Genomic DNA, 26,141 nt, shown 5'->3' on the forward strand with positions numbered 1-26,141 from the left:
ACCATTGATCCATCTAGCTCAGTATTGTCTACACAGACTGGCAGCAGCTTCTCTAAGGTTTCAGACAGGAGTCTCTCTCAGTCCTATCTGGAGATGCCAGGGATGGAACTTGGAATCTTCTGCATGCAAGCATGCAGCTGCTCTTCCCAGAGTGGCCCCAACCCCTAAGGGGACTATCTTACGTGCTTATGTGTAGTCTCCCATTCAAATGCAAACCAAGGCAGACCCTGCTTAGCAAAGGGGCACTGTATGCTTGCTACCACAAGAGCAGAACTGTGGCATCTTCTCCAAAACAGGTTATCACAAAATAGTCTGACCGGCATGCTGGGAGGCAGGTACACGTCCTGAATCCACATTCCTTGTCCAACAGATAAGAAGCAATGCAATAACCCTGCTCCATCAAATGCTGGTGTTCATGGCCTACAGAACACCACACGACACTCAAAAGCTCATCGGCACAATGTACCCTGTAGGTCGTATAAACACAGGAAACCATTTAATATTGAGTCTGTACAGAGTCTGACCCAGTATTTTCTAATGCAGCTAGTCTTCGTTTTCAAGAGTCTCAAGCAGAGACCTCACCCAGCCCTACTCCATGAGGTCTTTTTAACTGGATATGCTGCAGATTGAACCCGAGATCATCAGAAGACTGTGATGTTTATCCTCCGTCACTGAGCAACAAAAAGATTAGTAGCTCAATTCATGACTTAATTTTACACCCATTTTGAAAGAGCTACATTGGCTGCCAATTTGTTTCTGGGTCCAATTCAAGGTGATGGTTTTGACCTTTAAAGCCCTTAACGGTTTGGGTCCTAGATACCTGAGGGACCGTCTGGTCCCAAGGGTTTCTGCCTGCTTGATGAGGTCATCAGAGTGGGCTCTGCTCTGTGTGCCAACAATGAGGGAGGCTCGGCTGCCTTGCATGCAGGACAGAGCCTTCTCAGTTGTTGCCCCCAGACTTTGGAATGCTCTCCTGGTGGGCATCCACTCCTCAGTCTCCATCATAGCTTTTAGAAAGCAAGTGAAATCTTGGCTTTTTACCCAGGCTTTTATATGAGTGTTGTTTTTGCTGCTACTGCTCTGTATGTTATGGTCCTATTGTGTATGGACTTTAAACTTTTAATTAATTTGTAATTTTGTATTCCAATTTAATATTTTTATGGCATAACTCATATATAGTCTTATATGGTTTTACATGTTTTGTAAACCGCCTTGAGATTTTTTTTAATGGAAGGCAGTATAAAAATCTAAGGATGGATGGATAGATAGATAGATAATGTCATCTTTTGAAAACAAAAGATCTAAAACGGTAATTTGCCACTGGTCAATGGCATGTGTTCACCTCATTGCTATACACTTTAAAGGTCCATAGGAACAACATAGGAAGCTGCCATATACTGAGTCAGACCATTGGTCTATCTAGCTCAGTATTATCTTCACAGACTGGCAGCAGCTTCTCCAAGGTTGCAGGCAGGAACCTCTCTCAGCCCTATCTTGGAGAAGCCAGGGTGGGAACTTGAAATGTTCTGCTCTTCCCAGAGCGTTTGATCACTGTCAAAATGAATGTGTTCATCAATGGGCTAGTTAAAAATAGTGACCTTTCCACATACTGTTGCTTGTCTGAACCACTGCACTGGGCTGCAATGACAATCTCTTAATTGTCAATGTGCTCATTTGGATGGGGGAAAGATGTGACGCTAATGGAATAGTGAAGGCAATATTTCTAAATGTTTGCTGGCTTGTAAGTGCTAGAATTGCTCAGGAGCAGGAAGTAGGGGAAATATTTCAGCAAGATCCTCTCCAGAAGTGAAGAGTGCTTTATTAACAGGTGACTACAATAAAATGTTCTCATCCCAAGGCCACTGTTATACCCACGTAGCATATGACTTGAATTTCATATTTCCCACAGCTGCACAGGCTGGGGAAATGGCAATAATGCATCAGCAACTGGCGTGGGGGACACAATAGGATGAAACAAGACAGAGAACTTGAGTCTGTGTACAATCCAAAGGTCTTTTTGGACCATCTGCTTCACACTTCGGCTGACATACTGTGCAGCATAATGTGTACCTTGTAACTTCATTTGCACTAGTATATAAAATGGTGCGGATAGAGTTGTGCAATGGATGGCCACTAGAAATCAAGGCTGTCTATTACACAAATACACGTGCACCATTTTTGCATTTGTGAAAGAGCGCCCTTGTACAACTGCATAACACTACATTGCACAGTGCCAGCATGGTGTAGTGGTTAGAGTGCTGGACTAGGACCGGGGAGACCCGAGTTCAAATCCCCATTCAGCCATGAAAACTAGCTGGGTGATCCTGGGCGAGTCACTTCTCTCTCAGCCTAACCTACTTCACAGGGTTGTTGTGAAAGAGAAACTCAAGTATGTAGTACACCGCTCCGGGCTCCTTGGAGGAAGAGCTGGATATAAATGTAATAATAATAATAATAATAATAATAATAATAATAAACAATAACAAACCAGTCAATAACACCTGTCTGACTGTGTAAATAAATTAATAATAATAATAATAATAATAATAATAATAATAATAATAATAATAAATGGCTAACAACTGGGAAGACTCATCTCATCGTGAAAGACCCAGCAAAAGGTGCAGTTCCAAGTAATTATAGACCGATAACCTGCCTGCCAACCATGTTCAAATTATTAACTGGAATAATAGCAGATGAAGTGATGCAACACTTATTAATTAACAAACAGCTTCCAGTTGAACAGAAAGGAAATTGACCAAACACCAGAGGCACAAAAGACCAGATGCTGATTGACAAAATGATTTTAGAAAATTGCAAGAGAAGAAAAACCAATCAAAGTGTTGCACGAATTGACTACAAGAAAGCCTTCGATTCATTGCCTCACACATGGATACTAAACTGTTTAGAAACAACTGGCGTCAGCAAAAACATTCAGATATTTATTAAAAAAGCAATGAGCATGTGGAGTGCACAGTTAACAATCAATGGTGAGACACTTGGACAGGTTAGCATTAGAAGAGGCATTTAACAAGGAGACTCACTATCCCCTCTGTTGTTTGTAATCGCCATGATCCCGCTTTCACAAATACTAAACAAAACAGGCCTCGGATACCAAACATCTAAAACATCAAGTAAAATCAGCCATCTGCTGTACATGGACGATCTGAAGTTGTATGGAAAGTCCCATTCAGAAATCGAATCACTGCTAAACACTGTCCGTATATTCAGTAGCAATATAGCAATGGAATTTGGACTAGACAAGTGTGCTTCATTAATAATGAACAGAGGGAAAATAAGAAAAACAGAAGGAATAGAACTGCCCAATGGAAGCAAGATCAAGAACCTGGAAGAGAAAGAACCTTACAAATACTTGGGCATTCTCCAGGCTGATAACATTGCACACACTGAAGTTAAAAGAAAAATTGGAAGTGAATACATCAAAAAAATCCTCAAGTCCAAACTCAATGGCGGGAACACCATACAAGCCATAAACACCTGGGCTATACCTGTTATCAGATACACTGCAGGGATAATAGACTGGACCCAGGCAGAGCTAGAGACGCTAGATCGTAGGACCAGGAAAATCATGACCCTCAATCATGCTCTGCACCCCCGCAGTTATGTCGATAGGCTCTACCTCCCTCGCAGCTCAGGTGGAAGAGGAATGCTGCAAGTCCATCAAACTGCAGAGGAGGAGAAAAGAGGCCTTGAAGAATATATCAAGGTCAGTGAAGAAGATGCACTTCAAATGGTCAATAATGAGAAACTATTCAACACCAATGAAAGAAAGCAGGCCTACAAGAAAGAACAAGTCAGGAACCGAGCAGAAAAATGGAAAAAACAAGCCCCTGCATGGTCAATATTTGCACAATATAAGTGGAAAATCAGACATCACCAAGACCTGGCAATGGCTTAAGAATGGTTACTTAAAGAAAGAAACAGAGGGTTTAATACTGGCTGCACAAGAGCAGGCACTAAGAACAAATGCAATAAGATCAAAAGTCAAAAAATCCACAACAAACAGCAAGTGCCGCCTTTGTAAAGAAGCAGATGAAACCGTGGACCAACTAATCAGCTGTTGTAAAAAGATCGCACAGACTGACTACAAACAAAGGCATGACAAGGTAGCAGGGATGATACACTGGAACATCTGCAAAAAATACAAGCTACCTGTAGCCAAAAATTGGTGGGACCATAAGATTGAAAAAGTTGAAGAAAATGATTATGTCAAAATATTATGGGACTTCCGACTACAAACAGACAAACATCTGCCACACAATACACCAGATATAACTGTAGTAGAGAAGAAAGAAAAACAAGTCAAATAATCTACATAGCAATACCAGGGGATAGCAGAATAGAAGAAAAAGAAATAGAAAAAAAATCACCAAATACAAAGATCTACAAGTTGAAATTGAAAGGCTGTGGCAGAAAAAGACCAAAATAATCCCAGTGGTAATTGGCGTCCTGGGTGCAGTCCCAAAAGACCTTGAAGAGCACCTCAACACCATAGGGGCCACAGAAATCACCACCAGCCAATTACAAAAAGCAGCTTTACTGGGAACAGCCTATATTCTGCGACGATATCTATAACAATTGACAATAAAATTCTGGCATCGCAGGTCCTTGGGAAGGACTCGATGTCTGGATAAAACAAACCAGTCAATAACACCTGTCTGACTGTGTAAACAAGAAATAATAATAATAATTAATAATAATGTTGCACAGTATGTCATCTGTACACTTTACACATGGAGGGGAACTGTGGTATTAGTCCCACTCCTCATATTGTTGTGCTTCTCTCTGGACACTCCCAGCTGAAGTTCTGAAATGGAATACCTCAACATATACATCTATATAGGCTCATAAATGCTCCATGCAATCAGATACTCTTCACCATAGGGATTCATGACCACATAGAACACCAATGAATATATAGCTGTGCATGCAGAAGTACCTCCCCCCCACCCCGATCTTTGGCTTTAAATGTAGAGGCAAGTCTAATGGCATGATCCCTTCTCTATGATTAGACAATGAGGTCATTCTCACAACCAGCCCTACCCAAGTAGAACAGTGCTAGTCTGGGTAGGGCTGGTTGTGGGAACTCCCAGTCCCAGCACCCTTCTTGCAGGTAGCCCAGTTTCTGTACCCATGCTAACAGTGAGGTAGGAGGACGTGCGTGCATGTCCTACCTCATGCCCAGGTTGTGCTGCCGGCAGCCATACTTACCATACAGCCAGGGGAAAGGAGCTGCCCAGCTGCTGGGATATATACAAATGCACCACATTGCTCATGTGGTGCATTATGGGATATCTGGTAACTGCTCTTCTCCCCCCATGCCTCTCCTTCAGTTTGCTGCTCAAGTGGGCATGCAAGCAGCAGAACCTTCTACAGGCCCTGGATCATGTGGGGGAAAGGTGGGTAGGATCCTGCCTTCCCCCCAGCCCTCCGCAGCTCCAGCCCCTAAGAGTGTGTGAACTAGGGGTGTGAAATTTGGGTTTTTGGTGATTCGGTTCAGGACCCGAACTGACTCACCCCTGTTCTGTTCTGTTCTGTGCCCGAATCTGGGCTACCCAAATCACCCCTGATTTGGTTCGGATTCGGATTAAATCTGAATCTGAATCGATTCGGGTAAGAAAAATGGGTCCCAGGGGCAAAATAGTGGGGTGGGGTGGTAGTGCCCAATGGTTGGAGGCTACCACCCAAATTTCAGGGGAATTGGGCAAAGGGCTGATTTTGGGGAAATTTTTGAAGTTTTAGTGACTTTGGGGCAGATCGGGGGCATAGCGTGGGATCTGGGCAAAAAGAGTGGGGTGGGGTGGTAGTTCCTAATGGGTGGAGGCTACCACCCCAATTTTAGAGTGATTGGGCAGAGGGCTGATTTTGGGGGAATTGTTGAAGTTTACGCGTTTTTCCTCATAGGGTATACATGGAGCTTTCAGCAGCCCCATAAGTGCACTTGGGGGGTGCTGGGGTGGCCCAGAGCGAGTGATAGTGTAGTGCACATAGGGTGCCAACCACCCCCATGGGTTTCGTTGTTTCAGAGGTATTCTGAGTGTGGATTCTATGATAGCAAATTAGAGTGGATTCATGGTGTTTCATTGAAAATCTCATTAGCTATCATAGAATCTAGAGATGTGCACAGTCCGGACCAGTCCAGACCGGCACCGAAGGGGGGCCCTTTCTTTTAGGGCGGGAGGGCTTTCTTACCCCTCCCGCCTCTTCACCCCCTCCAGCGCCCGTATTTAACCAAATAACGGGGCGCTGGAAACCAGCCGCCCCTGCCGCCCCCCCCAGCAGATGCACATAGAAAGGTGCCGCCATACCCCTGCCGACGACCGGGCCTCCGGCGTCCTTTGCGGTGCGCGCATGCGCGCGCGCGCCCGCAAAGCACCTTCATTCTGTATCAGGCCTTTCCAACGAGAGGAGCTCTGTCCGGGAGCTCCTCTCGTTTACTACTCCAGCTTTGGGTAAGGACTTGGGCGGGCGGGCGGGCGGGCAGCTGGGAGGGCGACGGCGGCAGGGGTATGGCGGCACCTTTCTATGTGCATCTGCTGGGGGGGCGGGGGCGGCGGCGGCGGGGGCGGCTGGTTTCCAGCGCCCCGTTATTTGGTTAAATACGGGCGCTGGAGGGGGTGAAGAGGCGGGAGGGGTAAGAAAGCCCTCCCGCCCTTAAAGTTATACCCCCCCACCTGGACCCGAACCAGCAAGGGCCGAACCGGTCCGGCAGTTCGGCCATTCCTTAGAATGGCCGCCGGACCGGTTCGGACTCACCCCTAATAGAATCCACACTCAACACCTCAGAAACAACAGCACCCTGTACCCCATGGGTTAGAAACCCATGGGGGTGGTTGACAACCTATGTGCACTACACCATCACTCACTCTGGGCCACCCCAGCACCCCCCAAGTGCACTTATGGGGCAGCTGAAAGCTCCATTATAACTTCTTATGAGGAAAAACCTTAAAGATGCGTAAACTTCAACAATTAACCAAAAATCAGCCCTCTGCCCAAATCCTTTGAAAAAATTCAGGTAGCTTCCTTGACCCTACCTGGCACTACTACCAAACCCACAGTGCTCTAGGCCACCCCTTTGCCCCCCGCATGAAGCTATACATTTGCTGACACCTCAATGCTTCTCTATGGGGAAAAACCTTAAAGACGCGTAAACTTCAACAATGCCCCCAAAATCAGCCCTCTGCCCAATCACTCTGAAATTGGGGTGGTAGCCTCCACCCATTAGGAACTACCACCCCACCCCACTCTTTTTGCCCAGATCCCATGCTATGCCCCCGAACTGCCCCAAAGACACTAAAACTTCAAAAAGTCCCCCAAAATCAGCCCTTTGCCCAATTCCCCTGAAATTTGGGTGGTAGCCTCCATCCATTAGGGTCCATCCATTAGGCTCCATCCATTAGGCTCCATCCAACCACCCCACCCCACTATTTTGCCCCTGTGACCCGAAATTCGAGCTGACGTCACATCAGACCTTTTTGCATTCAAATCAATGGAGGCAAAAAGGCGGGAAATTCAAAGAGACGTCATCCCGAATCACCCGAATTTTTTGGGCATGAATCAGGGTGATTCGGCTTGGCCCCGAAAAATATCGGGGGACATCGGGGGTGATTCGGTTCGGACCCGAATCACCCGAAATTGCTCGTTTCGGGCACAGATCGATCTGTGCCTGAAATTTTTTGCACATCCCTAGTGTGAACAATCTTAGCGTGTGTAGAGGAGAACATCTGAAAAGATGTTTCCTTGCTGACTTCCCTCTTCCTCTTTTTCAAGGTATCAAGCAGGGATGTTGTACTGCTGTTAAAGGGTGGCAAATTTATCATCATCATCATCATCATTGACTACCATGTTCCACAGCACAACACAGATGGTACAAACCCAGTGATGGTGTCACTCAAGAGGGCATTACTGGTACTTCTGCTTTTTGTGTGGTCGCATGCCCGCACACTGTGTAACGGATGTGTTATGATGAGGAACATAGCCACCGCCACCACCACCACCATCATCATCATCATCATACCTGGAGTACTGCGTACAATTCTGGTCACCACATCTAAAAAAAGGACATTGTAGAACTGGAAAAGGTGCAGAAGAGGGCAACCAAGATGATCAAGGGCCTAGAGCACCTTTCTTATGAGGCTAGGCTACAACACCTGGGTCTATTTAGTTTAGAAAAAAGATGACTGCAGGGAAACATGATAGAGGTCTATAAAATCATGCATGGTGTGGAGAAAATGGATAGAAATTCTTCTCCCTCTCACATCACACTAGAACCAGGGTCATCCCATGAAATTGATTGCCAGGAAATGTAGGACCAGCAAACGGAAGTACTTTTTCACACAGCGCATAATCAACTTGTGGAATTCTCTGCCACGGGATGTGGTGGCAGCCAACAACCTGGATGGCTTTAAGAGGGGTTTGGATAACTTCATGGAGGAGAGATCTATCAAAAGCTACTAGTCAGAGGGCTGTGGGCCACCTCCAGCCTCAAAGGCAGGATGCCTCTGAGTACCAGTTGCAGGGGAGTAACAGCAGGAGAGAGGGCATTTCCTCAACTCCTGCCTATGGCTTCCAGGGGCATTTGGTGGGCCACTATGTGAAACAGGATGCTGGACTAGATGGGCCTTGGGCCTGATCCAGCAGGGCTGTTCTTATGTTCTTATCATCGTCATCGTCATCATCATCATCATAGTGGTGCTGTGTTTTCTGTCCTGGGATCAAAATGTCCTGGATTGTTTCTGTTAATATTCAAATATGAATTAGAATTTCTTCCTCTGCCGTAAGTGTGATGGAAAGTGAAGGCAGAAATCCACAATTTAAAGCACACCAGTGGTTAGCAAAGAAGGATGATAAATGTTAGGATTACTCCAAAAGTGAACACAGTTTTTGGTGAACATTCTCATCATTGCTGAATACTAAATACTAACTCCATCTTTTGACAGTTTTTCATTGTTCTTTGTGAGCATATCTGCTTCTTCATTTCCTTTCCCTGTGTTTCCCATTGCCTTTAGTTTTGTTATAATGTAGTCAAATCTGATTGGTTACATTTATTTATTTACTACTACTCTTCCTCTAAGGAGCCTAGAGTGATATTCATATAGGGTTATGTTTATCCTCACAACAAGCCCGTCAGGGAGGCTAGGCTGAAATATATGTGACAGGCCCAGAGTCACAGAGTAAGTTTCATGGCTGAATGGGGATTTGAATTCGGATCTGATCTGTGATTTGATGGGATCACACATGTGACAAATTTGGAATGAAGGAAGAAACAAAAACTAAGGATGGGGGGGGGGCGGAATGACACCAAAGCAGCAACAGCTGGAGGCAGGGGGGAATCAACGGAGTGAATATTGGTACTATTGAATTATTTTTCAGGAGCATTTTTACCCTGCCAGAATTGCAACGTTCTACTCTAAAACTGAATTGGGAGAGTATTTGGCACAGATATACATAAAGGGTACAGAGGGGTAACTAATCTGCATTGTAAAGATTACATATGCACAATACTTTATAGGCATAGTACATTTGGCAGTGCTGAACAGCAGTAACATTGTGTGCTATTTCCTTCACTTAAGATGCATCATGCTGAAAAGGAAAATAAAAATGAAGTGAGAATGTGTGCTTAGTGGCAGGGCTGAAGGCTTTCCCCCCCAATTTAACCTTAAGTTCAGCAACTGCATTTATGCATGCTGAAATGTGGCGACAGTATTTCATTTCCTTTGGTATAAATTAGAGCAACTCCTCTGAAGTCTATGAAATGGCTCGAGATTTATGCTGGTGTCATTAAAGGCACAACTGGCCCATTATGATTTCATTATGGTGATGCATGTGGTGCTGTAGGAGACCCAATTAAAAACTATCACTGCTTATGGGCTAAAAAGACAAATGATTATAAGATTTACCAGTCTGCTTCAAGGGATATGGTAACATGGAAGCCGGTAAAAATTTGTGCTGACTGTTGCTTTTGTTGCCATTTCCTGTCTTGACCGTGACCCACACAAAGGAGATGGACAGCAGGTGTACCTTCTGGAGTGTCCTCCTCTATGCCAAGAGTATGCACACTGCATAGGCAGAGAAGGTTCTCCTGATAGCAGGATCTCCTGATCTCTGTGATTTGCAGTAGATTGACAAGGGTTTCTGACTCCCAGTTGCTTAGCAATACGTAGGAACATAGGAAGCTGCCATATACTGAGTCAGACCATTGGTCCATCTAGCTCAGTATTGTCTACACAGACTGGCAGCAGCTTCTCCAAGGTTGCAGGCAAGAATCTCTCTCAGACCTATCTTGGGACAGGGAAGGAACTATTCCATATTCCAGGGAGGGAACTTGCAACCTTCTGTTCTTCCCAGAGCAGCTCCATCCCCTAAGGGGAATCTCTCACAGTGATCACACATCAAGTCTCCCATTCATATGCAAGCAGGGTGGACCCTGCTTAGCTAAGGGGTCAAGTCATGCTTGCTACCCAAAGACCAGCTCTCCTCCCAAAAAAATACAAAATACAAAGTGCTGGTAATTACCTTTAAAGCCCTAAATGGCTTAGCGCTTAGATACTCTTACCTGGGAGAGCACCTTCTTCTGCATGATTCCCACCACACATTAAGATCATAAGAGAGGTCCGTCTCCGTATGCTGCCAGCTTGTCTGGTGGTGACTCAGGACTGGGCCTTCTCTATAGTCACTCCTGGGTTGTGGAATGATCTTTACCAGCCTTCAAAAAGAACCCTTAAGACACGTTATTTTAGCTAGGCTTTTAGTAATCCCTGAAGGTGTAAAAATTTTAATTGCTTAAATTTTTAAATTGCTGTAATCTTTGAATGTTTTAATTTTTTTAAATTGTGTTTGTTTTTGTGAACCATCTAGAGCCCTTGGAGTCAGGTGGCATATAAGTGGAATAAATACATAAATAAATAACGAATATTAAAACAATGAAAATGGCATTTTAACATAAAACTCAGTTCAAAACAACAAACGCCAGACTAAAGAAATGAGTCTTTAAGGTTCTCTTGTACACATCTTGTGATGATAAACCTTGTATGTCACCAACTAGTGTGGTGTAATGGTTGGACTAGAATTGGGGACACCCAGGTTCAAATCCCTGTTCAGCCATGAATCTCACGGTATGACCCTGGGTTGTTGTGAGGATAAACATAACTGTGTACACTGCCTGGACTTCGTGGGGGAAAGGCTTTGTACCTTCAATGGTTGCATTATCTCTGTAATATATATTTCATTTTGCCTTGTCAATACATTATTTTCAAGGCAACATCAAACATACCACATATACTAATATACTAGTATATATACCAATATATTAGTAGTATATACAAATATACTAATGTAATGTTTAGCACATTGGTCTACCAGTCATTGAATGTGTGGCAGAGCAATGCATCTGAAGAATCCTACCCAGTTAATGACTATGTGAACAAGTCTGATATGTGACTTCACACATGGTGAGAATGGTTGCTGTGAACTGCAAGTTCTCAGAGTGCATGCACAAGCTCAACTTCTGGTGTTGGGGAGGCTATTCTGACACTGGGCAGTCATTAGGGGTGTGCAAACAGATTCAAGGTTGAACAGGTTCGACCTCAAACCTGTTCAGTCTGACAATCCGGGGCCGGCCCAAACACCCTCCGGTTTGGTTTGGCGCTGGATCGAACACCCGCAGCCATTCATGGATGTTGGCAAATAAAATGAAATAAAAATGTTTTTAGTTACTTGCCCCCTCCAGGGGTCGCTAGTGTGGCCACAGGGGTCCCTCCGGAGGCACCTCCCCCTGGCCTCCAAAATTGCCCCCTCACCCAGTTCGGGTGCTCCTCAGCCCATTCTGGGCCTCACCTTCATCATGGTGGCCATTTGGGAGGTCACTGTGCATGCCTAATGGGCCTTAGCGTAGCCTGGGTCATGACCAGGCCACAAAGAGGCCCATTAGGCATGTGCGACATCCTCCAAGACAGCCTCCAAAATGTCCACCACGATGGGGGTGAGGCCCCCAACAGGCCAAAGAGCACCCAGAATGGGCCAAAGAGCACCCGAACAGGCTGAGGGGACAATTTCGGAGGCAAGTGGGGGGGAAGCACCTCCAAAGGCCCACTGCGGCTGCACTAGTCACCCCCGGAGGGAACAAGGCTCTATGTTTTTAAAATGCGTAACCCCCCTCCTGAACCAAGCCACACTGGGGGGGGGGGGTGTTGAGGGGGTGCTGGACTGAACTGGCCCAGTCCAGTTCAGGTCCCGTTCAGACTTGAACCAAACCAGGCCAGCCAGTTTTGTGCACACCCCTAGTGGTTATCTGTGTGAGAATTCTAAAGCATTGCTCTTAGCACCACAGTAACCCCTTATGGCCACTAGAAGCATGAGGAGTTATGTTAATAGGTCCCTCTTGGTCAGTTAAAAGTCCGTTATAATTGTTCAGTTGTTGTTGAAGGCTAGTGCCTGTCTGTTTATGTTGTGGCTCTCTCTTAGCATGTGATGTTTAGTTTCTTAATTGTGAACTGCCCAGGGACTTTTTTGTATGGGGCGGTATATAAATGAAATAAGTAAGTAAGTAAGTAAGTAAATAAGTAAGTAAGTAAATAAATAAATAAATAATCTTTATTTGTTTTTTGGACTCAACCTAATGTCTCCAGATAAACTCTTGGGCTGTACTTCTTGACCACCAGCGCATACTCTGCTGTGTGAAGGTTTTAATGTTTCTCCTCACACCCTTCAACAGTCCAAAACCACAAATGTTGGCATATTTTGCCCTACTCATGGTTCTGAACCCAACATCTGTAAATGACTTGATATCTAGGCTACAGATGTCAGGTTAAGAACCACAACTAAGGTAGAATCTGCCAACACTGGTAACTTTGGAAGACATGCCCAATGAGAGCATAGCCTCCCAACGCTGAAAACTGACTCCTACCTGTACTCTGAGAACCAATAGTACACAACGCTGATGTTATATGTAAAGTCACCCACTATGCTGCAGTGATTCCTCACACACCCAGCCTTCGTAATAAATGAAACCATCCCTTGCTATAATCAAACTGTGCAGGTAGTAAAGTGATGCACTGAAATAAAAAGTGACAAGAACCTTTGTAAAATACCACAGTGCTGTAACCCATTTTAATGCTGTCATCGTACAATATAGTCACAGGTAGTGACATATCTAATGAAACATCCAAGAGGGCTGAAAAATCACCAGCAGTGTAGTTACTCTCTGAATCTCTTAGTTTCCCCCACCCCTTTAACACAAAGATATCACAACTAATTCTCTCAGAAATTATTTTGCTTTAATTTATCTTCATTTCCCCCCATCAAAGTTCTCATTGCTTGTGGGTGGGAAGGTTGCTTAAAAGCCATCATATATTCAAAAAAGAGAGATAATCTTTTTGCCTTGTGATGTCTTTTGCTTCCAAACTTTGTTGTTGTTTTTTAATTTTGCAGCTCCACTTGAAGTTCATGCTAACTGACAGTCAGAGGCAAAGGACAAAAACTAGTCCCGCATATTTTTTAGAACACTTGGTTATCAATGGAGACTAGAGTCTTTGGCTCCTATCAAATTAATACTTCGGGAGTCCAAGGTCATTTTAAAAACTGAATTTCACACCCTGTGCCAGAGCATGTTAGCTTTCACTGTACCAGAAGTAGTTCTGCCATCAACAATCCAAGTGACAAGGATGTTTCTAAGTACTTTATATATAGATGAAAACTAATTTTTAAAAATAATCTAAAGTTTGGGGCCTTCCAACAAACGAGCTGAGGAAAACTAAGGCCCAATTCTCATCTTCATTTTGATGTTGGAACATCTCCAGGATATGATTCCATCCTGTTGCTTTTACAGGTTGGGCATTTCTTCCTCACGCTGTAAGATCTGAGGTTTTCCTCCTGACATCTCACAATTCCATTATGGACATCCATCAAAAGATAATATTTTTTGCTTGAGGTGGCAAATCTCAGTTCTCACCAGAAATCATGCTTATTACAAAAAATAAAAATAAAAATTGAGAAAGCTAACAACTCCTGCTGTAATCTCCTCAGGATTTTCATGCATACTTGTGTGTGGGTATGGGGTTGTTTTTGTTCTTAGAAATACAGTAGATTGAAGCTGGACATTTTTTTCTCACAATTTTCACTGAGGGGCAGCTTCACACCTTTTTTTTGTTCAAGTGTACACTTAAGGGTTGTTGTTGTTTTGTATACAATTATTTCCAAACAACACTATTGCACAGGTATGCTGGTATTGACTCAGTATACACTTCGAATCATATCCAGGTTTCTTGCTTGGCAGTGTATCTGAAAAAAACTGAGGTAACATTGCATCTTTTACCTTTCAGGGCTGGTTCAAATGATATGTTTAACCAGCCCATTGATTCATGTAAAGGAACATGTGTATAGCCACTCCACCCCACCCTCCATTCTGACACCAGAAGCTGGGACATCCAAACCGCTGTAAAGTAATATTTAAATTGTGTGGTAAGGGATGGATCGAGCATGATTATGCAGTGGTGGGACAGTGTTCCACATAGGGAAGACACATGAGTGCACATATGTTCCCCTTCACATGATGGAGGAACCAGCCAGCCATATTGTCTGAACCAACCCTTAAAGATCCCCAGAATGGGAACCAAAGCAGGATCTTGAAATAGTGAGGAACCAACATCCAATGATCAGTGATGTAGCCACCATTGGACAAGGGGGCACAAATGTCCCTGGGCCACTATGGTCATGAAGGACCGCAATACCCCGTCCCCCGTCCCCTGGGGCACCACTTGTCCTCCTCCCAGCCAGTGAAATGAGGGGTTAATTGCTTGGGAGAGCGAGATGCAGTCTTCTCATCCACATCCAGCTAGTGCTTTGTTCACCTACTGGGCACTTTCTCTCTCTCTCTCTCGGAACGAGGAAAGCAACCATCAGCAAATTAAGCACTGGCTGGGAACAAGCAGGAGAGGGATTGCACATCCTCCCTTCTGGGTGCCTCTGACATTAACACAAGGGGCACGACTGGTGCACATGCACAGGCAGTAGTGGCGGGGGGGGGGCACCAGCATCAGCCTGCCCTTGGGCCACTAGCAAGCCCCCGATGCCCCTGGTAAGGTTGCATGTCAAATAAAGCATTTAAAGACTTATAATGCATTATATAAACACTAGACAAATTGTAGTATAGTTGTCCCTCACCAGTCATGGTCTTTCCAATCACAAATTTGAGTATCCACAACTGGGAAATTGTGACCTCATGAACCGCAAGCTGAGTATCTGCGGTTTGGCAAGGGTTGTTGTTGTTGTTGTTGTTGTTGTGTGTTTTGGTAATCTGGAAGTTTTTTGGGGGGGGATTTCTGGGGTCAGGAGTCATTCCAGGAGTCAGGGGATTTCTGGGGATCACAGGGTGATTTTGGGGCATTTGAGGTGACTTTTGAGGGATTGGGGGGGGTTGGGGGTTATTTGCAAGGGTCATGGGTCATTTCCAGGGGTCAGGGGGTTATTTGGGGGGTCATAGTGAATTTTCATTTTTTACCTTGTTTTTTGGTCTCTTCATGACCACAATTTTCCCCAACCCCCTGTTTGCAATGCATTTCAAGGCCTAACCACCTGTGAATTCGCCAACCACACAGGTTTCCAGGAACGGAACCCCTGTGGTTGGCGAGGGACAACTTTAGTAGCTGTAGTTAATGAGGCAATTCTCACAATTGCCAGGGGTGAGCTAGGAAGGCATGGGGGGAAGGCTGCTCATAACCTACCTTTCCCCCAGACGTCCAGACTGTTCGTCTTCGGCATGCCTCCAGCACACCCACACAGGCAGTCCTGCTCCGTGCAGCTCCATGAGGCACAGAGCTGGACAGAAGGATCCAGAGCCAGAGCTAGAACTTGATGTTCCAGCCTCCAGATATCCCACAATGCAATGTTCAATACACATGTTGCTTTGAGGACTCCCCCGTCAGATAGGCACTCTATTTGCCCATCGCTGTGTCTGCTCAGGCTGAAGTCAGCCTGAGTAGACACATGAGACTGGTAACCGAGGTGCAAGCGTACTCTTAGTTTTGGCTAACAGCTGGGTTTCTTAAGAGGGCTAGGCAGGTTGGGTTAGGCTGTGTCATGAGAACAGCATCAGTGGCTAGTAGTAGTAGTAGCGATAGTGGTACTGGTGGTAGAAGTAGTAGTAGTGGTGGTGGTGGTGTTTGTGGCTTAGATTTGTCTATTCTGTTTGGATTGGTACTTTCCCCAGCTTGCATTGCACCATGCTTGTGAGGAATCCCACTCCCTTCTCCCTGCTCCATTGAGTGTGGCACTGGTTTCTGTGTAGCCCTAGAAATGACAGGCAGGCACAGAGAGACTTGCTGATGCTTCCCCTTGCCTTTTTTGAAAGGGCCAATGGGAGGGAGGCTATGGGCTGGCTATGTAAGCTGAAACCCCAGCCTCCCAGGCACACTCCTCAAGCAGAATGGCACCCAGCTGAGCTCCCAGGCATTGCAAGTTGACCTGCAGTAGATCTGGCCCGCAGGATGACTTTTGATGGCTCCCATGTAGGAATATCCCTTGAGACCAGATGAGATGTATGTGGCAGTAGTGCACTGAGTGAGTGATCCATTTGCTGCTGCTTGAGAGGATGGAGTGGGCTGAAAGATTGGCAACATCAAGCAGGCATGGGCAAAGTACTCCCCAGAACGGTGGAAGCTCACTCTTCTGGTTAGTTTCCTCTTCTCCAAGAGGAGGCATGGCATCTCCTCTCCTCTCCTCTCCAGAAACTGTCTTGCAGTGCCATCCTTTGTATGTTTACTCAGAAATATATCCCATGCTGTACCAAGTGATGCTTAACGTCAGCTGGCCTAGGACTGCTGTCTAAAAGAAATCTAAGAAAGGGACTTGGCATTTGTTGGTGGCTGGCATGTACTCCAGGCACTCCACTGACTGAGCAGTGTGGGCCTGTTTTCTGGCCACTCTCCTCAGTTAAGTTTGTGGGCCCCTTGATGAGGGCAAAGATCCACAAGTAGCTAATAACTGCTTTCATTAATGATGTTAAATTTAATGTAATCATGTGCTGAAAATTGAACTTGGGTCCTACACACCAAGCCATGGTTTGTTCATTTGTGTTGTGCACCTCTGGTTTAACTAATCACTTTATCTGGTGCCATGTGAGATCTCCATTCAACCCTTGACCTGAATCAGCCTTGTGAATGGGGGTGTGTGTGTTGTTTTGCTGACTTTGTGTTGCAGTCACAAAGAATACCAGGATAAATCCTTTCTATGCAGGGTTTGTTTTGTATATCAGATCACAACCTGGGGGTCCTGCAGATTAAGGGATGGAAGATGTGGGGGAACCTCACACCAGACTTAGGGTCTGACTTGTAAAAGGCAGCTTCCTATGCAGATAAGATAGCATTTCATATACCACCACAAATTCAGCAACCAAATATTTTATTACAGTCATCTCTTATTCAAAATATTGAGATAAAACAGGCGTCCAAGTTATCATGCATAAGAACAGCCCTGCTCCATCAGGCTCAAGGCCCATCTAATCCAGCATCCTTATTGTTCCCTTGCATTTCTTTTGCCAGAGTTTGTGTTCTTTTCTCTTCTCTTCATTTGGACAGGCCTTCCAATTTTGGAAGGAAGTCTTCTTCCCTTTTCTGGCTTCCTTGACTTTACCTGTTAGCTATGCTGGCACCCTCCTGGACTTAGTGGTACCTTTCCTCCCTTTTTGTATACAGTCTAACTGGGCTTATAGTATTGTGGTTTTGAGTAAACTCCCTACGTACATTCTGGAATGAAGTGACTCTCCTGATTTTCCCTTCCAGCTTCCTTTTCACCATACTCCTCATTTTGGAGAAGTTTCCTCTTTTGAAATTCAAAGTGTTTGTGTTAGACATCCTTGCTGATTCTCTCCCACATGTATGCTGAATTTGATGGCACTATGGTCACTCTTCCCTAAAGGGTCGATGACACTGACATCACACACCAGGTCCTGGATGCTACTCAGGATTAAGTCCAAGGTCGCCTTCTCTCTGGTTGGTTCCAAGACAAACTGTTCTAGGGCACAGTCATTCAGCTGTGCTAGAAATTCGACCTCTTTGTCATGACCTGACTGTGAATTTACCCAGGCTATGTGTGGGTAATTGAAGTCACCCATAATTATAGCCCTGCCTCTCCTTGAAGCCTCTCTGATTTCCTCCTGAAACTCCCAGTCACTGTCAGCATTTTGATCTGGAGGGTGATAGCATGTCCCCAGTAGCACATTTCCTTTTAGGCCTTGTATTGTCACCCACAGGGTTTTTGTGGAGGACTTCGGTCCACCTAGGTTTTCTACCTTGTTAGACTCTGTCCCTTCTGTAACATACAGTGCTATTCCACCTTCAAGGCGCCCCACCTTGTCCTTTCTATAGAGTTTATATCCAGGGATAACAGTGTCCCTCACAGTTCTCACAGTTCCATCATGTTTCCATTATGCCCACTATATCTATTTCTGTGTTAGCCACCAAGCACTCCAGCTCACCCATCTTGGCTTGGAGGCTTCTGGCATTGGCATATAAGCACCTGTATGCTGAATTTCTTACCTGGTGTGTGCTATCTTTCTTTTGACTCTTTGACCAGCTGGCACAGCCTTCTGCCTGCTCTTTATGTGTTTCTGCTCTGTCTCGTTCTGTTTTATATGAATCCTTTTCACCCTTGCACTTTAAAGTATGGCATTTGCTGAACTGGATACTTTCCAGCTCCTGTTGGCTATTCCCCAGGCATCATTTTAAAAGCTGCTCTGCAACCTTTTTGATTTTAAGTACCAGCAGTCTGGTACCATCTTGGTTCAAGTGCAGCCCATCCCTTTTGTACAGGCCTTGCTTGCCCCAAAATGTATCCCAGTGCCTAACATTTCTGAGAATGCTACGTTGGTGGTCCTGGACTTCAGTATGCTACCGAACAGCCTAAATTGGGCTTCTAAGACCTCCCAGCTACATTTCCCCACATTGTTGGGGCCAACGTGCCCCACGACAGCTGCTGCCTTCCCAGCACTGCCTAAGAGCCTATCTAGACGCTGTGTGATGTCCTCAACCTTCTCACCAGGCAGGCAAGTAACTGTGCGATCAACACACACGGGTCACAAACCAATCTCTCTATACCTCTAATGATTGAATCACCCACTACAAGGAGGCCCCCACCCCCCTGGAGGAGTATCTCCTGTGTGAGAGGATATGGGCCATATCATCCATGGAAGGGGTCCCTTCTAAAGGAGCATTTCCCTCTTCCTCAGAATGATGTCCTCCCTCCCCAAGACCTTCATTCTCCCTGACAGCAGAGGAGCTATCAGCCCTGGAGTGGGATGCCTCTACCACATCCCTGAAGGTCTTATCTGCATGCTTTTCTGTCTCTCTGAGCTTCTCCAGATCTGCCACCTTGGTCTCAAAGGAACAAACTTGTTCCCTGAGTGTCAGGAGCTCCTTGCACTGAGCACACACCCATGACTTCTGCCCATGGGGCAAATAGTCATACATGTGGCACTCTGTGCAATACACTGGGAAGTGCCCCCTCCCCTGCTGACTTTCTCTCTTTGTACTGGTTTTGTTGGCTGTTTACAGTATTTAGAGAAAGTTTATTAGAAGGATAGGTCTCAGCTGTAATGGTCAGCTATTTAACTATACAAACAGCCTTTCTCAAGAATATGAGGGAGAGTTCAGTAATTATATGAGGAAGGGATTTGTACTTACCTTCTCTTCTCCACCAGGCTCCTTGTGATCACAGGGACTTGTCGAGACTCCCCCACACACTTCCCACTAAACTCCTGCAAAACCCCAACATCCTGTTTGCTACCCCTGTTGGCTATGTTCTGTTCGCTATGCTCTTGGGCCTTCACCTCTTATGTAGAGAATAGGCTTCCAACTGAGACACAGGATGTGGGTCAAAGCAATGTGGGGCCTCCCACAGCCCTAGCTGACTCCACACCCTCCAGGCAGAAACAACAAAAACACTGGAGTTTGCTAGCCCTGGCAAATGCTAGCCCTGGGAAATAACACACAGACAGAGAGAGACTGAGACTTATCCCTTAAAGAGAAACCAGCCCCTCAAAATCTCCCCTCCTCTTGTTAGTTAGTTTGAAGGGGGGAAAGGCTAGATGTTGTTCTGTTTCGAAAAGCTTGCTCCCCTCCTGAAGCTGCTTCTGCTCTTCCCAGAGTAGGCTTCAAACCCAATCCCCAGAGTGAAATGCCCTGGAAACCCAACACCTACACAGTGAAGCTCTTCTCACAACTGGTGAGAAGAGCTTCTCGGCAGTCTGCGAGGAGAATGGGTTTGCCCGACCCTCCCTACAGACAAGCACTCACCCGTTGCTGGGCAGGTGAACTGGCCGCCCAGACAAGTCATGGCTCTCCCACGGTCCGCCTGTACCTTGCTCAGGTGCTCCAGGGGTTGGGTGCAGGGAAGCGCTGCTATGCCCCCTGGAGCCCCAATAATGCACAGCATGAGTGCACAGTGCATTACTGAAAGTCCCCCCCACCCCGCCCAGTGTGTCCACTGCAGCTCCAAGCAGCCACAGCAAGCACATGACAATGAAGCCCGGTTTTGGGACTCCCAAACCTCGTTTACAGGGTGAGCTCCTTAAGAGGGCCTGCTGCCCTACTGGCTTTCACACACTGCTGTGCATGTGAATAGCCTCAGTGTGTGTTCCCTTTTTTGCCAGCTCTTGCCTCTTTTATGGCTTGCATCTCTGATTTCTTAGAGGTGCCTGACCTTTCTGTGAAGAAATAAATGTTTCTGGAGAGTGCTCTTCATTCTAAACCCACTGGACTGTCATTATTTAATAAAGCACAGCATCTGACCACTATCTCATTCTGCAATAAACAGAAGCTGAAATGTAATTCTACATGAATTGTTTATTCATCTTCACCAAAGGGATTTGCCCACGCTATTGAATTACTAGCTAGGATGTTGACAAGTGGCTTATTTCTTTTTTCCTTCCTCCTCGTAATTTCTAAAATGTATTTAATACAGTATTCAGGACTTAGAATTAATTATGTATGATACTGGAATTAGTGGAGAGGCAAATAAGAAAAGCTCATCATAACAGGATACTTTTTGCCAAATATATTTTAGTACACATGGACATCAATTGACTGAGAGAGAGCTTAACACAGCCAGTTGTAGATCATTAAATTACAGGAGCTATATATTTTTTGTTGTTTATTTCAAGATTACACAATATAAACTTATGCTCATTTAAGCTTCGGCACCAATGATTTATTTTGTTTAGATTGCAGATACTATAGATTCCTTAAAATGAGATGAAGCACATGTCAGTTAGCAAACAGAGTCAGGAGCAGCACCAATAAAAGACGACCAATAATATCTGATAATTGCCAAAAGTCATCGTTTACTGGTAAATGTCAGTATTTGCTGTTGGAAAATATCCAGGACAATCCTGATGACACAATCTTTGATGATGATTCTGGACCACATCTTTAGCTTTTGACCAGATGTCATTTCCATGAGGCAGTTCCCCACGATCAGTGGGAACTGCTTGGAGAGGGTTAGCGGGGAGAGCGGGCTTAGCCCACTCTCCCCGCAGATGTGCAATCAGTCTGCTCCAGGCAGCCGCAGCAGCCGCCCACACAACTGCCAGCTCCGTCACGGAGCTGGTGGGGTCTTGGGAGTTCGGGGGCCACGCGGCCCTTGGAAGCTCCAGCATGCCCTGTGCAAGTGCGCAGGGCATGCTGGAGAGACCCCCGAGCCGAAAGGCTGCTTTTCAGCCTCCCGATCAGGGGTCTCCTCATAAGTTGCCGCGGCGTGGAGCTGTGCCTCTGCAACACACAATTTTAAAAAATGGGTTTGCTGAGCACTCGCTCTGCAAACCTGGTTTAAGGGCAGGGGTAGTTTAGCGGGTTACCCGCATAAGAACTGCCGGGCTCGCAGCTGAGCCTGGTGGTTCTCACGATGGGAGAAAATCAGGCTAGCCTCCATTAGCCCGAATTCCGCCCATCATGTAAATAGCCTCCATGTCTTCATAAACATCAATGACATCTACAAACCATGTTGATATATCTTCAAAACAAGCTTGATGATGCAGCCGTTTCTGACATTTAGTGGTAAGTCTCGAAGGTTTCCCCACTGCCCTCCTGAAATCTTAGCTACTGTAGGTGAATATGAGCATTTATTCAGTGAGAGACATTGGGCAGGTTCATACATAGCAGGGAAGCTGTGGTTCAAGCTGTCCAAGTTGTAGGCAGAACTGGAAATAGGCTATGCAGACAGTCATATACCTGTTTGTTGAAACAGCCAAGTTGAGCCAAATGTATCCCCCCCTTTCCATGCCTCCCAGTGAGGCCCTGGACACTATCCCTGCCTGCCTTGTGCTGCCCTTTGACTGGCAAATATCCCTTTAATCATCCACCTCACAGCCACTGGTTCTGATTGCAGAGGGGACTGGCTCACCTGGAACAAATGAGGGGTTCATGGTCGGTGAGATCATGATGATCAGTGAGAAAGGGCTCGAGGGAGAGCGAGGAGGCAGGCTGCTTGCTCTTACCTCCCGGCAGACAATCCCTCTACTCTCCCTGGGTGGGCGGATCACCCATCCATACAATTGCCAGCAGTTGCCACAGAGGTTTGGAGGATAAGACGCTTCGTCCCAGCCTCTGGAGCTCCCATAATGCACCATGCAAATGTGCAATGCATTATGGGGATTCCCCTGATGCCGGCTGGGAGACCCACAGTCTCCCAGCAGGCATATGATTTTAAAAACCGGGCTAAGAGAGCGCTAGCTTTCGTAACCCAGTCTAAGAGGGTTGCTGGCTTGGTGGGTTTGCTGCCAAGGCACCATCAGGTTCGTGCGCAATCTCAGTGGTTCTCACACGCAGGCAAAACTGGGCTTGGCTTCGTTAGCCTGGTTTTGCCTGCATGTGAGAACAGCCTCTGTGTGTTCAGAAGTAGCATGAACTACTACTTCTGGAAGCTGGAGCCAACTCCAATTCTTCATTACACATCTAGGTTCCTGAGGGAACATACAGTGCTTGCCTAGGGTGGGTTCACACAATCACAGACAATGGGGTGACCAGGACTGCAAGTAGGTTCCGCATTATGTGTGAACCTGCTCATTTACGGGAACAAACATACTGTAGTTTAGCTATACAGAAAGAAAACAACAACACAGATTGCTTATCCTGTTCCAGTGCTTGAATCAGTCTCAGGTCCAGCCAAGAGTTGCCATGGAATTTTGGTTGAAATGTCGAGGTGAGGTTCCTAGGTGAGTGAAATATCAGACGGATTTGAGGTGAGCAAAAGAGCTTCAATAAAACTGGCAAAATTTATCAAGAGAACTTTTGTACATCTTAGGCTTTATTGCCATGTGCCTTGACTAATAGAATTATTCCATTTGCTCTGAAGAAAGAGTACTAGAAACAGCACCAGAGTGTGAACTTTGCATGGCCCAGTATTATATTTATGAAAACATGCTATATTTTCATAAAAAGCAGTACTTCAGACTTGGAAAAGTTTCTCCATCTTCCTGTCCCAAAGTCACAAAACAAGTGTACATACATACCCTCCATCACTTGTAGCTCACCATGTCTTTAGTAATGGCATACTTATATTGAAGAGCATGAATGTGGCTCTCAGAGGAGCCAAGCAACTTAAAGTCTATCTGGACTGGCTGGTTTGAACTTTCAGATTCCATCACAGAAACAAGAGCCAATGGCATTTTGTTGAGGAAAGTCATTAGGGAGGTTGACTAAGATGGAGCAAGGGGCAACCCCAGCAGTTCCATAAATAAATATCTGTTATTAGGCATTTGCTCAAATAACAAACATCTAGATCAGAACGCAGAACAAAGTTTCCATACTTTAAGGTAGGAGATAGAGGGTCATGTTACAGCACTTGCTGCTTCTTCCCGCTGTATGCTGTACACTTGTTCTGCATTTTTCTAGAAATTGCCTTTTGGTCTAAAATTGGAGAATTTTAATTTCCTGGCATAAAGCATTGTCTTTGATTTTTGACAGGTTCTATAAGAAAGAAAAAAGGCACATCGTGTCCTCATGAAATGAGTCATTGTGCAGATCACACCTAACCTTCTGCCACTATCTTTAGAAATGGGTAGAAGTTAGTAATTACCCCTAAATGGCAGGCCTTCTCTCATTATTTAGAAATAGATAGTATTTGGCAGCAATCATTTCAACATGGAATGTTGAAAGTGAAAAAGCAACCTGACATAATTTATTGAGGAATGACATGCATTTCCAAACTTTGTTCAAAGTTTTCTCTGGTACTTCAGAAGCAGGTCATTGTAGGAGATTGTCACAATCGCCAAAACATGTAAACAGCAGGCTGGTGAAGAGGGGGTGGGTAGGTGAGAATTGGAAATGTTAGCACCTGCCCACCATTTGAGTGACACATCTCTGCATGTGGCACCTTGAATTACTCAATCATTTTAAACGAACCACAGAAACTTTGTTTGAGATCACCTTGACTTCTGCATAGAAGAACCAGTTTCCATTCTTGGTTCATGCCAGGGCATTTTGGTCTTGTGTGTTCAAATCTGTTTCAAAAGCTGATATGTAGGCAGGCTACCACACCCACGCTGTGGAAGGAACAGTGCTCAAATCACAGAGGGAAAAAGAGGGAGGCTTAAAGAAAGAAGGGTCCCAGTTTCCATTCTGTGATCCGCCTTCATTTTTTGCTTAATAGGGGTGTGCACCAAACTAGTTAGCCCGGTTTGGTTCAAGTCTGAACCAGATCCAAACAGAACCAGGCATGTTTGGTTTTGTGCACCCCCGAACACCCCCCACTCAGCTCAAATTTGATGTTAATTCATTTTTTTAGAAGACCCACCACCTCCCGGAGGTGCTATCACCACTGCAGGTTGTGTGTCTCTCCAGTGGTCCCCCCTCCCCCACTAGTCTCCCCCCGGTCTCGAAATGGCCGAGTTCAGTTGGGGGTTTTGCCCTGGTCAGGCAGATTGCCACTGCACATGTGCAACGGCCTCCAAAATGGCCACTGCCATACACAGAGGCCCAGAATGGGCCCAAAACCAACCAAACAAGGACATGGGAACCACCGAAGATCCCTCACCATGGCTGCTGCAGCAACCCCTGGAGTCGGTAAGTCCTTAAAAAATGTGGCTCGACCTCGAGCCAAACCGGGGCTGGAACCAGTTTGTTGTTGAACCAGTTCAAATTCAAATCACTCAAATCACCCAGATTCAAGTTGAATAAATTCAAATTTGAATAAATTTGCCCATCCCTAGACTTGGATTCAGGGCTGGTGGTATGCAAGTTTTGCCCACCAAATGTCCCTTTCAGCAACTCTATCCCCCCCCCCCCCGCCCCAGACTTGTTGTTGTTGAACCTGGGACTCAGATTTGGATAAAGTGCATGGAATGATGTCAGTTGGGATGTCAGCAAATATCTCATCCCCTGTTCCTGGTACCTTACTGTGAAATTTGAGATAGTGGCAGACCAGACTGCAAGACTTGAGATACTGAGCTTAAAGCTCTGGTAGGCTCATATGGGTCTCAGTTTAACCAGCTTCCAGGCCATTTGATCAAATGGGGCTGGGGTTATATCTGTAGATGATCTTATCCCCACAATATCCTAGCGATTGCACTTTAAACCAGTGGAAGTTTCTAAAATGACCTTGATAGAGCATATTCCTCCACACAAAGACTTGGATAAAGATGTGCACAGAATGAATTTTTTATTCATTTTGAATGTGGATCAAATCCTGAAAATCCGTTTAGAATTTGGATCAAATTTAAATCTGGTCTGAAAATTTGATTTCAATTTGAATTGAATTTGAATTGATTCAACAGTTTGGGTTCCTTTTTTAACCAATCAGGTGGGCTAAGTGTTTTAAAAGAAGTGCCATATGGCTTTCAAATTTGAAAGGAATTTCCCTTTTAAGGGGTGACTCGATTCAAATCCAAATCACTCGAATCACCCAGATTCAAGTCGAATAAATTCAAATTCGAATAATTTTGCCCATCCCTAGACTTGGATTCAGGGCTGGTGGTATACAAGTTTTGCCCACCAAATGTCCCTTTCAGCAACTCAGCTCTCAATTCTCCCCCAGACTTCTTGGCTCTGGGAGCATCATGCAAGAGGCTCTATCATCTTAGTGATGGGCATGTTAGCATCCCCACTGACATAGTTGATATAGTTGCCAAGTTTGTC

General features: G+C 45.4%; 1 protein-coding gene and 1 long non-coding RNA gene across 17 annotated transcripts in view; one reads left to right on the top strand and one right to left on the bottom strand.

Moving 5' to 3' along the window:
• NLGN1 (neuroligin 1) overlaps positions 1-26,141 on the top strand; it is a 987,462-nt gene that overhangs the window by 870,835 nt on the left and 90,486 nt on the right. The gene's annotated exons all lie outside the window — the stretch shown is intronic.
• The window catches only part of LOC128349577 (uncharacterized), a 57,853-nt gene continuing 52,744 nt past the window's right edge, over positions 21,033-26,141 (bottom strand). For all 3 annotated transcript variants that reach the window (XR_008318856.1, XR_008318855.1, XR_008318854.1), the window contains 2 exons: positions 24,435-24,550; positions 21,033-23,217 (listed from right to left, as the gene is read on the bottom strand). This is a non-coding gene — a long non-coding RNA (uncharacterized LOC128349577). The remainder of the gene's footprint in view (positions 23,218-24,434; positions 24,551-26,141) is intronic.

This window comes from Hemicordylus capensis, chromosome 3 (assembly GCF_027244095.1).
Source record: "Hemicordylus capensis ecotype Gifberg chromosome 3, rHemCap1.1.pri, whole genome shotgun sequence".
Lineage (NCBI taxonomy): Eukaryota > Metazoa > Chordata > Lepidosauria > Squamata > Cordylidae > Hemicordylus > Hemicordylus capensis.